The following is a 16,824-nucleotide window of genomic DNA, read 5'->3' on the forward strand; positions in this document are numbered from 1 at the left end:
ATACAAAGAACAGAAAAGAAAAAAATGTTAAAAGGTAATGAAAGATATAGTAAAAAACGTTTTTTTAAAGGAATTGAGTAACTTTTTGAATTCTAAACTAGGCATATGATGACCTGTATCGAACGATTATTCACATTTCATGTGTTTTCTGTTCTCAAATTATGACATCTATCAAACTATTAATCACTGTTCATGTGTTTCCCTTTCAACCTTTGGAGAAATTCTCGGTGTTGACAAAAGTATACTTTTTTAGGCAAAAGCTGTGTCAGAAGAGGGATTTGAACCATCGCCTCCAGTCGGAGACCAGAATACCCTTATAACCAGGAAGGTTTCTCATCTTGAGTCTGGCGCCTTAGACCACTCGGCCATCCTGACAACTGTGCAAACTAAATATTAATATGTTTTTCAGGATTCTGTAACAAAAAAGTCTGATATGTCTGATGGAGACATGCAGAACTGAAGATACAAAGAACAGACAACAAAAAAATGCCAAAAGCTAATGAAGGATAGAGTAAAAAACATTTTTTAAGGAAATTGAAGAAGTGAGTGAATTCTAAGCTAGGCATATGATGACCTGTATCGAACGATTATTCACGTTTCATGTGTTTTCTGTTCTCAAATTATGACATCTATCAAACTGTTAATCACTGTTCATGTGTTTCCCTTTCAACCTTTGGAGAAATTCTCGGTGTTGACAAAAGTATACTTTTTTAGGCAAGTGCTCTGTCAGAAGAGGGATTTGAACCCTCGCCTCAAGTCGGAGACCAGAATACCCTTACAACCAGGAAGGTTTCTGACCTTGAGTCTGGCGCCTTAGACCACTCGGCCATCCTGACAACTATGAAACCTTAAAATTCATATTTTTTCACGATTCTGTAACATAAAGTCTGATATGTCTGATGGAAAATTGCAGAACTTAAGATACAAAGAACAGACAACAAAAAAATGCTAAAAGAAAGTGAAAGATAGAGTAAAAAACTTTTTTTAAGGAAATTGAAAAAGTTAGTAAATTCTAAGCTAGGCATATGATGACCTGTATCGAACGATTATTCACGTTTCATGTGTTTTCTGTTCTCAAATTGTGACATCTATCAAACTATTAATCACTGTTCATGTGTTTTCCTTTCAACCTTTGGAGAATTTCTCGGTGTTGACCGAAAGCTACTTTTTTAGGCAAAAGCTGTGTCAGAAGAAGGATTTGAACCCTCGCCTCCAATCGGACACCAGAATACCCCTATAGCCTGGAAAGCTTCTCACCTTGAGTCTGGCTCTTAAGACACTCGCACATTATGACAACTCTGAAGCTTTGAAACTCACATCTTTCACGATTCTGTTACATAAAGTCTGATATGTCTGATGGAAACATGCAGATCTTAAGATACAAAGAACAGAAAAGAAAAAAATGTTAAAAGGTAATGAAAGATATAGTAAAAAACGTTTTTTTAAAGGAATTGAGTAACTTTTTGAATTCTAAACTAGGCATATGATGACCTGTATCGAACGATTATTCACATTTCATGTGTTTTCTGTTCTCAAATTATGACATCTATCAAACTATTAATCACTGTTCATGTGTTTCCCTTTCAACCTTTGGAGAAATTCTCGGTGTTGACAAAAGTATACTTTTTTAGGCAAGTGCTCTGTCAGAAGAGGGATTTGAACCCTCGCCTCCAGTCGGAGACCAGAACACCCTTACAACCAGGAAGGTTTCTCACCTTGAGGCTGGCGCCTTAGACCACTCGGCCATCCTGACAACTATGAGCCCTTAAAATTCATATTTTTTCACGATTCTGTAACATAAAGTCTGATATGTCTGATGGAAAATTGCAGAACTTAAGATACAAAGAACAGACAACAAAAAAATGCTAAAAGAAAGTGAAAGATAGAGTAAAAAACTTTTTTTAAGGAAATTGAAAAAGTTAGTAAATTCTAAGCTAGGCATATGATGACCTGTATCGAACGATTATTCACGTTTCATGTGTTTTCTGTTCTCAAATTGTGACATCTATCAAACTATTAATCACTGTTCATGTGTTTCCCTTTCAACCTTTGGAGAATTTCTCGGTGTTGACCGAAAGCTACTTTTTTAGGCAAAAGCTGTGTCAGAAGAAGGATTTGAACCCTCGCCTCCAATCGGACACCAGAATACCCCTATAGCCTGGAAAGCTTCTCACCTTGAGTCTGGCTCTTAAGACACTCGCACATTATGACAACTCTGAAGCTTTGAAACTCACATCTTTCACGATTCTGTTACATAAAGTCTGATATGTCTGATGGAAACATGCAGATCTTAAGATACAAAGAACAGAAAAGAAAAAAATGTTAAAAGGTAATGAAAGATATAGTAAAAAACGTTTTTTTAAAGGAATTGAGTAACTTTTTGAATTCTAAACTAGGCATATGATGACCTGTATCGAACGATTATTCACATTTCATGTGTTTTCTGTTCTCAAATTATGACATCTATCAAACTATTAATCACTGTTCATGTGTTTCCCTTTCAACCTTTGGAGAAATTCTCGGTGTTGACAAAAGTATACTTTTTTAGGCAAAAGCTGTGTCAGAAGAGGGATTTGAACCATCGCCTCCAGTCGGAGACCAGAATACCCTTATAACCAGGAAGGTTTCTCATCTTGAGTCTGGCGCCTTAGACCACTCGGCCATCCTGACAACTGTGCAAACTAAATATTAATATGTTTTTCAGGATTCTGTAACAAAAAAGTCTGATATGTCTGATGGAGACATGCAGAACTGAAGATACAAAGAACAGACAACAAAAAAATGCCAAAAGCTAATGAAGGATAGAGTAAAAAACATTTTTTAAGGAAATTGAAGAAGTGAGTGAATTCTAAGCTAGGCATATGATGACCTGTATCGAACGATTATTCACGTTTCATGTGTTTTCTGTTCTCAAATTATGACATCTATCAAACTGTTAATCACTGTTCATGTGTTTCCCTTTCAACCTTTGGAGAAATTCTCGGTGTTGACAAAAGTATACTTTTTTAGGCAAGTGCTCTGTCAGAAGAGGGATTTGAACCCTCGCCTCCAGTCGGAGACCAGAATACCCTTACAACCAGGAAGGTTTCTCACCTTGAGTCTGGCGCCTTAGACCACTCGGCCATCCTGACAACTATGAGCCCTTAAAATTCATATTTTTTCACGATTCTGTAACATAAAGTCTGATATGTCTGATGGAAAATTGCAGAACTTAAGATACAAAGAACAGACAACAAAAAAATGCTAAAAGAAAGTGAAAGATAGAGTAAAAAACTTTTTTTAAGGAAATTGAAAAAGTTAGTAAATTCTAAGCTAGGCATATGATGACCTGTATCGAACGATTATTCACGTTTCATGTGTTTTCTGTTCTCAAATTGTGACATCTATCAAACTATTAATCACTGTTCATGTGTTTTCCTTTCAACCTTTGGAGAATTTCTCGGTGTTGACCGAAAGCTACTTTTTTAGGCAAAAGCTGTGTCAGAAGAAGGATTTGAACCCTCGCCTCCAATCGGACACCAGAATACCCCTATAGCCTGGAAAGCTTCTCACCTTGAGTCTGGCTCTTAAGACACTCGCACATTATGACAACTCTGAAGCTTTGAAACTCACATCTTTCACGATTCTGTTACATAAAGTCTGATATGTCTGATGGAAACATGCAGATCTTAAGATACAAAGAACAGAAAAGAAAAAAATGTTAAAAGGTAATGAAAGATATAGTAAAAAACGTTTTTTTAAAGGAATTGAGTAACTTTTTGAATTCTAAACTAGGCATATGATGACCTGTATCGAACGATTATTCACATTTCATGTGTTTTCTGTTCTCAAATTATGACATCTATCAAACTATTAATCACTGTTCATGTGTTTCCCTTTCAACCTTTGGAGAAATTCTCGGTGTTGACAAAAGTATACTTTTTTAGGCAAAAGCTGTGTCAGAAGAGGGATTTGAACCATCGCCTCCAGTCGGAGACCAGAATACCCTTATAACCAGGAAGGTTTCTCATCTTGAGTCTGGCGCCTTAGACCACTCGGCCATCCTGACAACTGTGCAAACTAAATATTAATATGTTTTTCAGGATTCTGTAACAAAAAAGTCTGATATGTCTGATGGAGACATGCAGAACTGAAGATACAAAGAACAGACAACAAAAAAATGCCAAAAGCTAATGAAGGATAGAGTAAAAAACATTTTTTAAGGAAATTGAAGAAGTGAGTGAATTCTAAGCTAGGCATATGATGACCTGTATCGAACGATTATTCACGTTTCATGTGTTTTCTGTTCTCAAATTATGACATCTATCAAACTGTTAATCACTGTTCATGTGTTTCCCTTTCAACCTTTGGAGAAATTCTCGGTGTTGACAAAAGTATACTTTTTTAGGCAAGTGCTCTGTCAGAAGAGGGATTTGAACCCTCGCCTCCAGTCGGAGACCAGAATACCCTTACAACCAGGAAGGTTTCTCACCTTGAGTCTGGCGCCTTAGACCACTCGGCCATCCTGACAACTATGAGCCCTTAAAATTCATATTTTTTCACGATTCTGTAACATAAAGTCTGATATGTCTGATGGAAAATTGCAGAACTTAAGATACAAAGAACAGACAACAAAAAAATGCTAAAAGAAAGTGAAAGATAGAGTAAAAAACTTTTTTTAAGGAAATTGAAAAAGTTAGTAAATTCTAAGCTAGGCATATGATGACCTGTATCGAACGATTATTCACGTTTCATGTGTTTTCTGTTCTCAAATTGTGACATCTATCAAACTATTAATCACTGTTCATGTGTTTTCCTTTCAACCTTTGGAGAATTTCTCGGTGTTGACCGAAAGCTACTTTTTTAGGCAAAAGCTGTGTCAGAAGAAGGATTTGAACCCTCGCCTCCAATCGGACACCAGAATACCCCTATAGCCTGGAAAGCTTCTCACCTTGAGTCTGGCTCTTAAGACACTCGCACATTATGACAACTCTGAAGCTTTGAAACTCACATCTTTCACGATTCTGTTACATAAAGTCTGATATGTCTGATGGAAACATGCAGATCTTAAGATACAAAGAACAGAAAAGAAAAAAATGTTAAAAGGTAATGAAAGATATAGTAAAAAACGTTTTTTTAAAGGAATTGAGTAACTTTTTGAATTCTAAACTAGGCATATGATGACCTGTATCGAACGATTATTCACATTTCATGTGTTTTCTGTTCTCAAATTATGACATCTATCAAACTATTAATCACTGTTCATGTGTTTCCCTTTCAACCTTTGGAGAAATTCTCGGTGTTGACAAAAGTATACTTTTTTAGGCAAAAGCTGTGTCAGAAGAGGGATTTGAACCATCGCCTCCAGTCGGAGACCAGAATACCCTTATAACCAGGAAGGTTTCTCATCTTGAGTCTGGCGCCTTAGACCACTCGGCCATCCTGACAACTGTGCAAACTAAATATTAATATGTTTTTCAGGATTCTGTAACAAAAAAGTCTGATATGTCTGATGGAGACATGCAGAACTGAAGATACAAAGAACAGACAACAAAAAAATGCCAAAAGCTAATGAAGGATAGAGTAAAAAACATTTTTTAAGGAAATTGAAGAAGTGAGTGAATTCTAAGCTAGGCATATGATGACCTGTATCGAACGATTATTCACGTTTCATGTGTTTTCTGTTCTCAAATTATGACATCTATCAAACTGTTAATCACTGTTCATGTGTTTCCCTTTCAACCTTTGGAGAAATTCTCGGTGTTGACAAAAGTATACTTTTTTAGGCAAGTGCTCTGTCAGAAGAGGGATTTGAACCCTCGCCTCCAGTCGGAGACCAGAATACCCTTACAACCAGGAAGGTTTCTCACCTTGAGTCTGGCGCCTTAGACCACTCGGCCATCCTGACAACTATGAGCCCTTAAAATTCATATTTTTTCACGATTCTGTAACATAAAGTCTGATATGTCTGATGGAAAATTGCAGAACTTAAGATACAAAGAACAGACAACAAAAAAATGCTAAAAGAAAGTGAAAGATAGAGTAAAAAACTTTTTTTAAGGAAATTGAAAAAGTTAGTAAATTCTAAGCTAGGCATATGATGACCTGTATCGAACGATTATTCACGTTTCATGTGTTTTCTGTTCTCAAATTGTGACATCTATCAAACTATTAATCACTGTTCATGTGTTTTCCTTTCAACCTTTGGAGAATTTCTCGGTGTTGACCGAAAGCTACTTTTTTAGGCAAAAGCTGTGTCAGAAGAAGGATTTGAACCCTCGCCTCCAATCGGACACCAGAATACCCCTATAGCCTGGAAAGCTTCTCACCTTGAGTCTGGCTCCTAAGACACTCGCACATTATGACAACTCTGAAGCTTTGAAACTCACATCTTTCACGATTCTGTTACATAAAGTCTGATATGTCTGATGGAAACATGCAGATCTTAAGATACAAAGAACAGAAAAGAAAAAAATGTTAAAAGGTAATGAAAGATATAGTAAAAAACGTTTTTTTAAAGGAATTGAGTAACTTTTTGAATTCTAAACTAGGCATATGATGACCTGTATCGAACGATTATTCACATTTCATGTGTTTTCTGTTCTCAAATTATGACATCTATCAAACTATTAATCACTGTTCATGTGTTTCCCTTTCAACCTTTGGAGAAATTCTCGGTGTTGACAAAAGTATACTTTTTTAGGCAAAAGCTGTGTCAGAAGAGGGATTTGAACCATCGACTCCAGTCGGAGACCAGAATACCCTTATAACCAGGAAGGTTTCTCATCTTGAGTCTGGCGCCTTAGACCACTCGGCCATCCTGACAACTGTGCAAACTAAATATTAATATGTTTTTCAGGATTCTGTAACAAAAAAGTCTGATATGTCTGATGGAGACATGCAGAACTGAAGATACAAAGAACAGACAACAAAAAAATGCCAAAAGCTAATGAAGGATAGAGTAAAAAACATTTTTTAAGGAAATTGAAGAAGTGAGTGAATTCTAAGCTAGGCATATGATGACCTGTATCGAACGATTATTCACGTTTCATGTGTTTTCTGTTCTCAAATTATGACATCTATCAAACTGTTAATCACTGTTCATGTGTTTCCCTTTCAACCTTTGGAGAAATTCTCGGTGTTGACAAAAGTATACTTTTTTAGGCAAGTGCTCTGTCAGAAGAGGGATTTGAACCCTCGCCTCAAGTCGGAGAACAGAATACCCTTACAACCAGGAAGGTTTCTGACCTTGAGTCTGGCGCCTTAGACCACTCGGCCATCCTGACAACTATGAAACCTTAAAATTCATATTTTTTCACGATTCTGTAACATAAAGTCTGATATGTCTGATGGAAAATTGCAGAACTTAAGATACAAAGAACAGACAACAAAAAAATGCTAAAAGAAAGTGAAAGATAGAGTAAAAAACTTTTTTTAAGGAAATTGAAAAAGTTAGTAAATTCTAAGCTAGGCATATGATGACCTGTATCGAACGATTATTCACGTTTCATGTGTTTTCTGTTCTCAAATTGTGACATCTATCAAACTATTAATCACTGTTCATGTGTTTTCCTTTCAACCTTTGGAGAATTTCTCGGTGTTGACCGAAAGCTACTTTTTTAGGCAAAAGCTGTGTCAGAAGAAGGATTTGAACCCTCGCCTCCAATCGGACACCAGAATACCCCTATAGCCTGGAAAGCTTCTCACCTTGAGTCTGGCTCTTAAGACACTCGCACATTATGACAACTCTGAAGCTTTGAAACTCACATCTTTCACGATTCTGTTACATAAAGTCTGATATGTCTGATGGAAACATGCAGATCTTAAGATACAAAGAACAGAAAAGAAAAAAATGTTAAAAGGTAATGAAAGATATAGTAAAAAACGTTTTTTTAAAGGAATTGAGTAACTTTTTGAATTCTAAACTAGGCATATGATGACCTGTATCGAACGATTATTCACATTTCATGTGTTTTCTGTTCTCAAATTATGACATCTATCAAACTATTAATCACTGTTCATGTGTTTCCCTTTCAACCTTTGGAGAAATTCTCGGTGTTGACAAAAGTATACTTTTTTAGGCAAGTGCTCTGTCAGAAGAGGGATTTGAACCCTCGCCTCCAGTCGGAGACCAGAACACCCTTACAACCAGGAAGGTTTCTCACCTTGAGGCTGGCGCCTTAGACCACTCGGCCATCCTGACAACTATGAGCCCTTAAAATTCATATTTTTTCACGATTCTGTAACATAAAGTCTGATATGTCTGATGGAAAATTGCAGAACTTAAGATACAAAGAACAGACAACAAAAAAATGCTAAAAGAAAGTGAAAGATAGAGTAAAAAACTTTTTTTAAGGAAATTGAAAAAGTTAGTAAATTCTAAGCTAGGCATATGATGACCTGTATCGAACGATTATTCACGTTTCATGTGTTTTCTGTTCTCAAATTATGACATCTATCAAACTATTAATCACTGTTCATGTGTTTCCCTTTCAACCTTTGGAGAAATTCTCGGTGTTGACAAAAGTATACTTTTTTAGGCAAAAGCTGTGTCAGAAGAGGGATTTGAACCATCGCCTCCAGTCGGAGACCAGAATACCCTTATAACCAGGAAGGTTTCTCATCTTGAGTCTGGCGCCTTAGACCACTCGGCCATCCTGACAACTGTGCAAACTAAATATTAATATGTTTTTCAGGATTCTGTAACAAAAAAGTCTGATATGTCTGATGGAGACATGCAGAACTGAAGATACAAAGAACAGACAACAAAAAAATGCCAAAAGCTAATGAAGGATAGAGTAAAAAACATTTTTTAAGGAAATTGAAGAAGTGCGTGAATTCTAAGCTAGGCATATGATGACCTGTATCGAACGATTATTCACGTTTCATGTGTTTTCTGTTCTCAAATTATGACATCTATCAAACTATTAATCACTGTTCATGTGTTTCCCTTTCAACCTTTGGAGAAATTCTCGGTGTTGACAAAAGTATACTTTTTTAGGCAAGTGCTCTGTCAGAAGAGGGATTTGAACCCTCGCCTCCAGTCGGAGACCAGAATACCCTTACAACCAGGAAGGTTTCTCACCTTGAGTCTGGCGCCTTAGACCACTCGGCCATCCTGACAACTATGAGCCCTTAAAATTCATATTTTTTCACGATTCTGTAACATAAAGTCTGATATGTCTGATGGAAAATTGCAGAACTTAAGATACAAAGAACAGACAACAAAAAAATGCTAAAAGAAAGTGAAAGATAGAGTAAAAAACTTTTTTTAAGGAAATTGAAAAAGTTAGTAAATTCTAAGCTAGGCATATGATGACCTGTATCGAACGATTATTCACGTTTCATGTGTTTTCTGTTCTCAAATTGTGACATCTATCAAACTATTAATCACTGTTCATGTGTTTTCCTTTCAACCTTTGGAGAATTTCTCGGTGTTGACCGAAAGCTACTTTTTTAGGCAAAAGCTGTGTCAGAAGAAGGATTTGAACCCTCGCCTCCAATCGGACACCAGAATACCCCTATAGCCTGGAAAGCTTCTCACCTTGAGTCTGGCTCTTAAGACACTCGCACATTATGACAACTCTGAAGCTTTGAAACTCACATCTTTCACGATTCTGTTACATAAAGTCTGATATGTCTGATGGAAACATGCAGATCTTAAGATACAAAGAACAGAAAAGAAAAAAATGTTAAAAGGTAATGAAAGATATAGTAAAAAACGTTTTTTTAAAGGAATTGAGTAACTTTTTGAATTCTAAACTAGGCATATGATGACCTGTATCGAACGATTATTCACATTTCATGTGTTTTCTGTTCTCAAATTATGACATCTATCAAACTATTAATCACTGTTCATGTGTTTCCCTTTCAACCTTTGGAGAAATTCTCGGTGTTGACAAAAGTATACTTATTTAGGCAAAAGCTATGTCAGAAGAGGGATTTGAACCCTCGCCTCCAGTTGGAGACCAGAATACCCTTATGACCAGGAAGTTTTCTCACCTTGAGTCTGGCGCCTTAGACCACTCGGCCATCCTGACAACTGTGAAACCGTAATATTAATATGTTTTTCAGGATTCTGTAACAAAAAAGTCTGATATGTCTGATGGAGACAGGCAGAACTGAAGATACAAAGAACAGACAACAAAAAAATGCCAAAAGCTAATGAAGGATAGAGTAAAAAACATTTTTTAAGGAAATTGAAGAAGTGAGTGAATTCTAAGCTAGGCATATGATGACCTGTATCGAACGATTATTCACGTTTCATGTGTTTTCTGTTCTCAAATTATGACATCTATCAAACTATTAATCACTGTTCATGTGTTTTCCTTTCAACCTTTGGAGAATTTCTCGGTGTTGACCGAAAGCTACTTTTTTAGGCAAAAGCTGTGTCAGAAGAAGGATTTGAACCCTCGCCTCCAATCGGACACCAGAATACCCCTATAGCCTGGAAAGCTTCTCACCTTGAGTCTGGCTCTTAAGACACTCGCACATTATGACAACTCTGAAGCTTTGAAACTCACATCTTTCACGATTCTGTTACATAAAGTCTGATATGTCTGATGGAAACATGCAGATCTTAAGATACAAAGAACAGAAAAGAAAAAAATGTTAAAAGGTAATGAAAGATATAGTAAAAAACGTTTTTTTAAAGGAATTGAGTAACTTTTTGAATTCTAAACTAGGCATATGATGACCTGTATCGAACGATTATTCACATTTCATGTGTTTTCTGTTCTCAAATTATGACATCTATCAAACTATTAATCACTGTTCATGTGTTTCCCTTTCAACCTTTGGAGAAATTCTCGGTGTTGACAAAAGTATACTTTTTTAGGCAAAAGCTGTGTCAGAAGAGGGATTTGAACCCTCGCCTCCAGTCGGAGACCAGAATACCCTTATGACCAGGAAGTTTGCTCACCTTGAGTCTGGCGCCTTAGACCACTCGGCCATCCTGACAACTGTGAAACCTTAATATTAATATGTTTTTCAGGATTCTGTAACAAAAAAGTCTGATATGTCTGATGGAGACAGGCAGAACTGAAGATACAAAGAACAGACAACAAAAAAATGCCAAAAGCTAATGAAGGATAGAGTAAAAAACATTTTTTAAGGAAATTGAAGAAGTGAGTGAATTCTAAGCTAGGCATATGATGACCTGTATCGAACGATTATTCACGTTTCATGTGTTTTCTGTTCTCAAATTATGACATCTATCAAACTGTTAATCACTGTTCATGTGTTTCCCTTTCAACCTTTGGAGAAATTCTCGGTGTTGACAAAAGTATACTTTTTTAGGCAAGTGCTCTGTCAGAAGAGGGATTTGAACCCTCGCCTCCAGTATACCCTTACAACCAGGAAGGTTTCTCACCTTGAGTCTGGCGCCTTAGACCACTCGGCCATCCTGACAACAAAGAACCCTTAAAATTCATATTTTTTCACGATTCTGTAACATAAAGTCTGATGTGTCTGATGGAAAATTGCAGAACTTAAGATACAAAGAACAGACAACAAAAAAATGCTAAAAGAAAGTGAAAGATAGAGTAAAAAACTTTTTTTAAGGAAATTGAAAAAGTTAGTCAATTCTAAGCTAGGCATATGATGACCTGTATCGAACGATTATTCACGTTTCATGTGTTTTCTGTTCTCAAATTGTGACATCTATCAAACTATTAATCACTGTTCATGTGTTTTCCTTTCAACCTTTGGAGAATTTCTCGGTGTTGACCGAAAGCTACTTTTTTAGGCAAAAGCTGTGTCAGAAGAAGGATTTGAACCCTCGCCTCCAATCGGACACCAGAATACCCCTATAGCCTGGAAAGCTTCTCACCTTGAGTCTGGCTCTTAAGACACTCGCACATTATGACAACTCTGAAGCTTTGAAACTCACATCTTTCACGATTCTGTTACATAAAGTCTGATATGTCTGATGGAAACATGCAGATCTTAAGATACAAAGAACAGAAAAGAAAAAAATGTTAAAAGGTAATGAAAGATATAGTAAAAAACGTTTTTTTAAAGGAATTGAGTAACTTTTTGAATTCTAAACTAGGCATATGATGACCTGTATCGAACGATTATTCACATTTCATGTGTTTTCTGTTCTCAAATTATGACATCTATCAAACTATTAATCACTGTTCATGTGTTTCCCTTTCAACCTTTGGAGAAATTCTCGGTGTTGACAAAAGTATACTTTTTTAGGCAAAAGCTCTGTCAGAAGAGGGATTTGAACCATCGCCTCCAGTCGGAGACCAGAATACCCTTATAACCAGGAAGGTTTCTCACCTTGAGTCTGGAGCCTTAGACCACTCGGCCATCCTGACAACTGTGAATCCTTAATATTAATATGTTTTTCAGGATTCTGTAACAAAAAATTCTGATATGTCTGATGGAGACATGCAGAACTGAAGATACAAAGAACAGACAACAAAAAAATGCCAAAAGCTAATGAAGGATAGAGTAAAAAACATTTTTTAAGGAAATTGAAGAAGTGAGTGAATTCTAAGCTAGGCATATGATGACCTGTATCGAACGATTATTCACGTTTCATGTGTTTTCTGTTCTCAAATTATGACATCTATCAAACTGTTAATCACTGTTCATGTGTTTCCCTTTCAACCTTTGGAGAAATTCTCGGTGTTGACAAAAGTATACTTTTTTAGGCAAGTGCTCTGTCAGAAGAGGGATTTGAACCCTCGCCTCCAGCCGGAGACCAGAATACCCTTACAACCAGGAAGGTTTCTCCTTGAGTCTGGCGCCTTAGACCACTCGGCCATCCTGACGACTAAGAACCCTTAAAATTCATATTTTTTCACGATTCTGTAACATAAAGTCTGATATGTCTGATGGAAAATTGCAGAACTTAAGATACAAAGAACAGACAACAAAAAAATGCTAAAAGAAAGTGAAAGATAGAGTAAAAAACATTTTTTAAGGAAATTGAAGAAGTGAGTAAATTCTAAGCTAGGCATATGATGACCTGTATCGAACGATTATTCACGTTTCATGTGTTTTCTTTTCTCAAATTATGACATCTATCAAACTGTTAATCACTGTTCATGTGTTTCCCTTTCAACCTTTGGAGAAATTCTCGGTGTTGACAAAAGTGTACTTTTTTAGGCAAGTGCTCTGTCAGAAGAGGGATTTGAACCCTCGCCTCCAGTCGGAGACCAGAATACCCTTACAACCAGGAAGGTTTCTCACCTTGAGTCTGGCGCCTTAGACCACTCGGCCATCCTGACAACTAAGAACCCTTAAAATTCATATTTTTTCACGATTCTGTAACATAAAGTCTGATATGTCTGATGGAAAATTGCAGAACTTAAGATACAAAGAACAGACAACAAAAAAATGCCAAAAGCTAATGAAGGATAGAGTAAAAAACATTTTTTAAGGAAATTGAAGAAGTGAGTGAATTCTAAGCTAGGCATATGATGACCTGTATCGAACGATTATTCACGTTTCATGTGTTTTCTGTACTCAAATTATGACATCTATCAAACTGTTAATCACTGTTAATGTGTTTCCCTTTCAACCTTTGGAGAAAATCTCAGTGTTGACAGAAGTATACTTTTTTAGGCAAGTGCTCTGTCAGAAGAGGGATTTGAACCCTCGCCTCCAGTCGGAGACCAGAATACCCTTACAACCAGGAAGGTTTCTGACCTTGAGTCTGGCGCCTTAGACCACTCGGCCATCCTGACAACTATGAAACCTTAAAATTCATATTTTTTCACGATTCTGTAACATAAAGTCTGATATGTCTGATGGAAAATTGCAGAACTTAAGATACAAAGAACAGACAACAAAAAAATGCTAAAAGAAAGTGAAAGATAGAGTAAAAAACTTTTTTTAAGGAAATTGAAAAAGTTAGTAAATTCTAAGCTAGGCATATGATGACCTGTATCGAACGATTATTCACGTTTCATGTGTTTTCTGTTCTCAAATTGTGACATCTATCAAACTATTAATCACTGTTCATGTGTTTTCCTTTCAACCTTTGGAGAATTTCTCGGTGTTGACCGAAAGCTACTTTTTTAGGCAAAAGCTGTGTCAGAAGAAGGATTTGAACCCTCGCCTCCAATCGGACACCAGAATACCCCTATAGCCTGGAAAGCTTCTCACCTTGAGTCTGGCTCTTAAGACACTCGCACATTATGACAACTCTGAAGCTTTGAAACTCACATCTTTCACGATTCTGTTACATAAAGTCTGATATGTCTGATGGAAACATGCAGATCTTAAGATACAAAGAACAGAAAAGAAAAAAATGTTAAAAGGTAATGAAAGATATAGTAAAAAACGTTTTTTTAAAGGAATTGAGTAACTTTTTGAATTCTAAACTAGGCATATGATGACCTGTATCGAACGATTATTCACATTTCATGTGTTTTCTGTTCTCAAATTATGACATCTATCAAACTATTAATCACTGTTCATGTGTTTCCCTTTCAACCTTTGGAGAAATTCTCGGTGTTGACAAAAGTATACTTTTTTAGGCAAAAGCTATGTCAGAAGAGGGATTTGAACCCTCGCCTCCAGTCGGAGACCAGAATACCCTTATGACCAGGAAGTTTTCTCACCTTGAGTCTGGCGCCTTAGACCACTCGGCCATCCTGACAACTGTGAAACCTTAATATTAATATGTTTTTCAGGATTCTGTAACAAAAAAGTCTGATATGTCTGATGGAGACAGGCAGAACTGAAGATACAAAGAACAGACAACAAAAAAATGCCAAAAGCTAATGAAGGATAGAGTAAAAAACATTTTTTAAGGAAATTGAAGAAGTGAGTGAATTCTAAGCTAGGCATATGATGACCTGTATCGAACGATTATTCACGTTTCATGTGTTTTCTGTTCTCAAATTATGACATCTATCAAACTATTAATCACTGTTCATGTGTTTTCCTTTCAACCTTTGGAGAATTTCTCGGTGTTGACCGAAAGCTACTTTTTTAGGCAAAAGCTGTGTCAGAAGAAGGATTTGAACCCTCGCCTCCAATCGGACACCAGAATACCCCTATAGCCTGGAAAGCTTCTCACCTTGAGTCTGGCTCTTAAGACACTCGCACATTATGACAACTCTGAAGCTTTGAAACTCACATCTTTCACGATTCTGTTACATAAAGTCTGATATGTCTGATGGAAACATGCAGATCTTAAGATACAAAGAACAGAAAAGAAAAAAATGTTAAAAGGTAATGAAAGATATAGTAAAAAACTTTTTTTTAAAGGAATTGAGTAACTTTTTGAATTCTAAACTAGGCATATGATGACCTGTATCGAACGATTATTCACATTTCATGTGTTTTCTGTTCTCAAATTATGACATCTATCAAACTATTAATCACTGTTCATGTGTTTCCCTTTCAACCTTTGGAGAAATTCTCGGTGTTGACAAAAGTATACTTTTTTAGGCAAAAGCTGTGTCAGAAGAGGGATTTGAACCCTCTCCTCCAGTCGGAGACCAGAATACCCTTATGACCAGGAAGTTTTCTCACCATGAGTCTGGCGCCTTAGACCACTCGGCCATCCTGACAACTGTGAAACCTTAATATTAATATGTTTTTCAGGATTCTGTAACAAAAAAGTCTGATATGTCTGATGGAGACAGGCAGAACTGAAGATACAAAGAACAGACAACAAAAAAATGCCAAAAGCTAATGAAGGATAGAGTAAAAAACATTTTTTAAGGAAATTGAAGAAGTGAGTGAATTCTAAGCTAGGCATATGATGACCTGTATCGAACGATTATTCACGTTTCATGTGTTTTCTGTTCTCAAATTATGACATCTATCAAACTGTTAATCACTGTTCATGTGTTTCCCTTTCAACCTTTGGAGAAATTCTCGGTGTTGACAAAAGTATACTTTTTTAGGCAAGTGCTCTGTCAGAAGAGGGATTTGAACCCTCGCCTCCAGTATACCCTTACAACCAGGAAGGTTTCTCACCTTGAGTCTGGCGCCTTAGACCACTCGGCCATCCTGACAACAAAGAACCCTTAAAATTCATATTTTTTCACGATTCTGTAACATAAAGTCTGATGTGTCTGATGGAAAATTGCAGAACTTAAGATACAAAGAACAGACAACAAAAAAATGCTAAAAGAAAGTGAAAGATAGAGTAAAAAACTTTTTTTAAGGAAATTGAAAAAGTTAGTCAATTCTAAGCTAGGCATATGATGACCTGTATCGAACGATTATTCACGTTTCATGTGTTTTCTGTTCTCAAATTGTGACATCTATCAAACTATTAATCACTGTTCATGTGTTTTCCTTTCAACCTTTGGAGAATTTCTCGGTGTTGACCGAAAGCTACTTTTTTAGGCAAAAGCTGTGTCAGAAGAAGGATTTGAACCCTCGCCTCCAATCGGACACCAGAATACCCCTATAGCCTGGAAAGCTTCTCACCTTGAGTCTGGCTCTTAAGACACTCGCACATTATGACAACTCTGAAGCTTTGAAACTCACATCTTTCACGATTCTGTTACATAAAGTCTGATATGTCTGATGGAAACATGCAGATCTTAAGATACAAAGAACAGAAAAGAAAAAAATGTTAAAAGGTAATGAAAGATATAGTAAAAAACGTTTTTTTAAAGGAATTGAGTAACTTTTTGAATTCTAAACTAGGCATATGATGACCTGTATCGAACGATTATTCACATTTCATGTGTTTTCTGTTCTCAAATTATGACATCTATCAAACTATTAATCACTGTTCATGTGTTTCCCTTTCAACCTTTGGAGAAATTCTCGGTGTTGACAAAAGTATACTTTTTTAGGCAAAAGCTCTGTCAGAAGAGGGATTTGAACCATCGCCTCCAGTCGGAGACCAGAATACCC

The 16,824-nt window shown here is 36.5% G+C and overlaps 9 non-coding genes across 9 annotated transcripts; all 9 read right to left on the minus strand.

The window, feature by feature from the left end:
• Positions 1-3,019: 3,019 nt before the first annotated feature.
• trnal-caa (transfer RNA leucine (anticodon CAA)) lies at positions 3,020-3,131 on the minus strand. The gene is made up of 2 exons: positions 3,094-3,131; positions 3,020-3,065 (listed from the first exon to the last, which is right to left on the minus strand). It is a non-coding gene; the product is annotated as a tRNA-Leu (tRNA).
• Positions 3,132-4,397: 1,266 nt separating this feature from the next.
• Positions 4,398-4,509, minus strand: trnal-caa (transfer RNA leucine (anticodon CAA)). The gene is made up of 2 exons: positions 4,472-4,509; positions 4,398-4,443 (listed from the first exon to the last, which is right to left on the minus strand). It is a non-coding gene; the product is annotated as a tRNA-Leu (tRNA).
• Positions 4,510-5,775: 1,266 nt separating this feature from the next.
• Positions 5,776-5,887, minus strand: trnal-caa (transfer RNA leucine (anticodon CAA)). Its single transcript has 2 exons — positions 5,850-5,887; positions 5,776-5,821 (listed from the first exon to the last, which is right to left on the minus strand). It is a non-coding gene; the product is annotated as a tRNA-Leu (tRNA).
• A 3,103-nt stretch (positions 5,888-8,990) lies between these two features.
• trnal-caa (transfer RNA leucine (anticodon CAA)) lies at positions 8,991-9,102 on the minus strand. The gene is made up of 2 exons: positions 9,065-9,102; positions 8,991-9,036 (listed from the first exon to the last, which is right to left on the minus strand). It is a non-coding gene; the product is annotated as a tRNA-Leu (tRNA).
• Positions 9,103-9,907: 805 nt separating this feature from the next.
• On the minus strand, positions 9,908-10,019 carry trnal-caa (transfer RNA leucine (anticodon CAA)). Its single transcript has 2 exons — positions 9,982-10,019; positions 9,908-9,953 (listed from the first exon to the last, which is right to left on the minus strand). It is a non-coding gene; the product is annotated as a tRNA-Leu (tRNA).
• Positions 10,020-10,826: 807 nt separating this feature from the next.
• trnal-caa (transfer RNA leucine (anticodon CAA)) lies at positions 10,827-10,938 on the minus strand. Its single transcript has 2 exons — positions 10,901-10,938; positions 10,827-10,872 (listed from the first exon to the last, which is right to left on the minus strand). It is a non-coding gene; the product is annotated as a tRNA-Leu (tRNA).
• Positions 10,939-13,111: 2,173 nt separating this feature from the next.
• Positions 13,112-13,223, minus strand: trnal-caa (transfer RNA leucine (anticodon CAA)). Its single transcript has 2 exons — positions 13,186-13,223; positions 13,112-13,157 (listed from the first exon to the last, which is right to left on the minus strand). It is a non-coding gene; the product is annotated as a tRNA-Leu (tRNA).
• Positions 13,224-13,570: 347 nt separating this feature from the next.
• Positions 13,571-13,682, minus strand: trnal-caa (transfer RNA leucine (anticodon CAA)). The gene is made up of 2 exons: positions 13,645-13,682; positions 13,571-13,616 (listed from the first exon to the last, which is right to left on the minus strand). It is a non-coding gene; the product is annotated as a tRNA-Leu (tRNA).
• An 805-nt stretch (positions 13,683-14,487) lies between these two features.
• Positions 14,488-14,599, minus strand: trnal-caa (transfer RNA leucine (anticodon CAA)). The gene is made up of 2 exons: positions 14,562-14,599; positions 14,488-14,533 (listed from the first exon to the last, which is right to left on the minus strand). It is a non-coding gene; the product is annotated as a tRNA-Leu (tRNA).
• Between the last annotated feature and the right edge of the window lie 2,225 nt (positions 14,600-16,824).

Source organism: Salvelinus alpinus, chromosome 19 (assembly GCF_045679555.1).
Source record: "Salvelinus alpinus chromosome 19, SLU_Salpinus.1, whole genome shotgun sequence".
Lineage (NCBI taxonomy): Eukaryota > Metazoa > Chordata > Actinopteri > Salmoniformes > Salmonidae > Salvelinus > Salvelinus alpinus.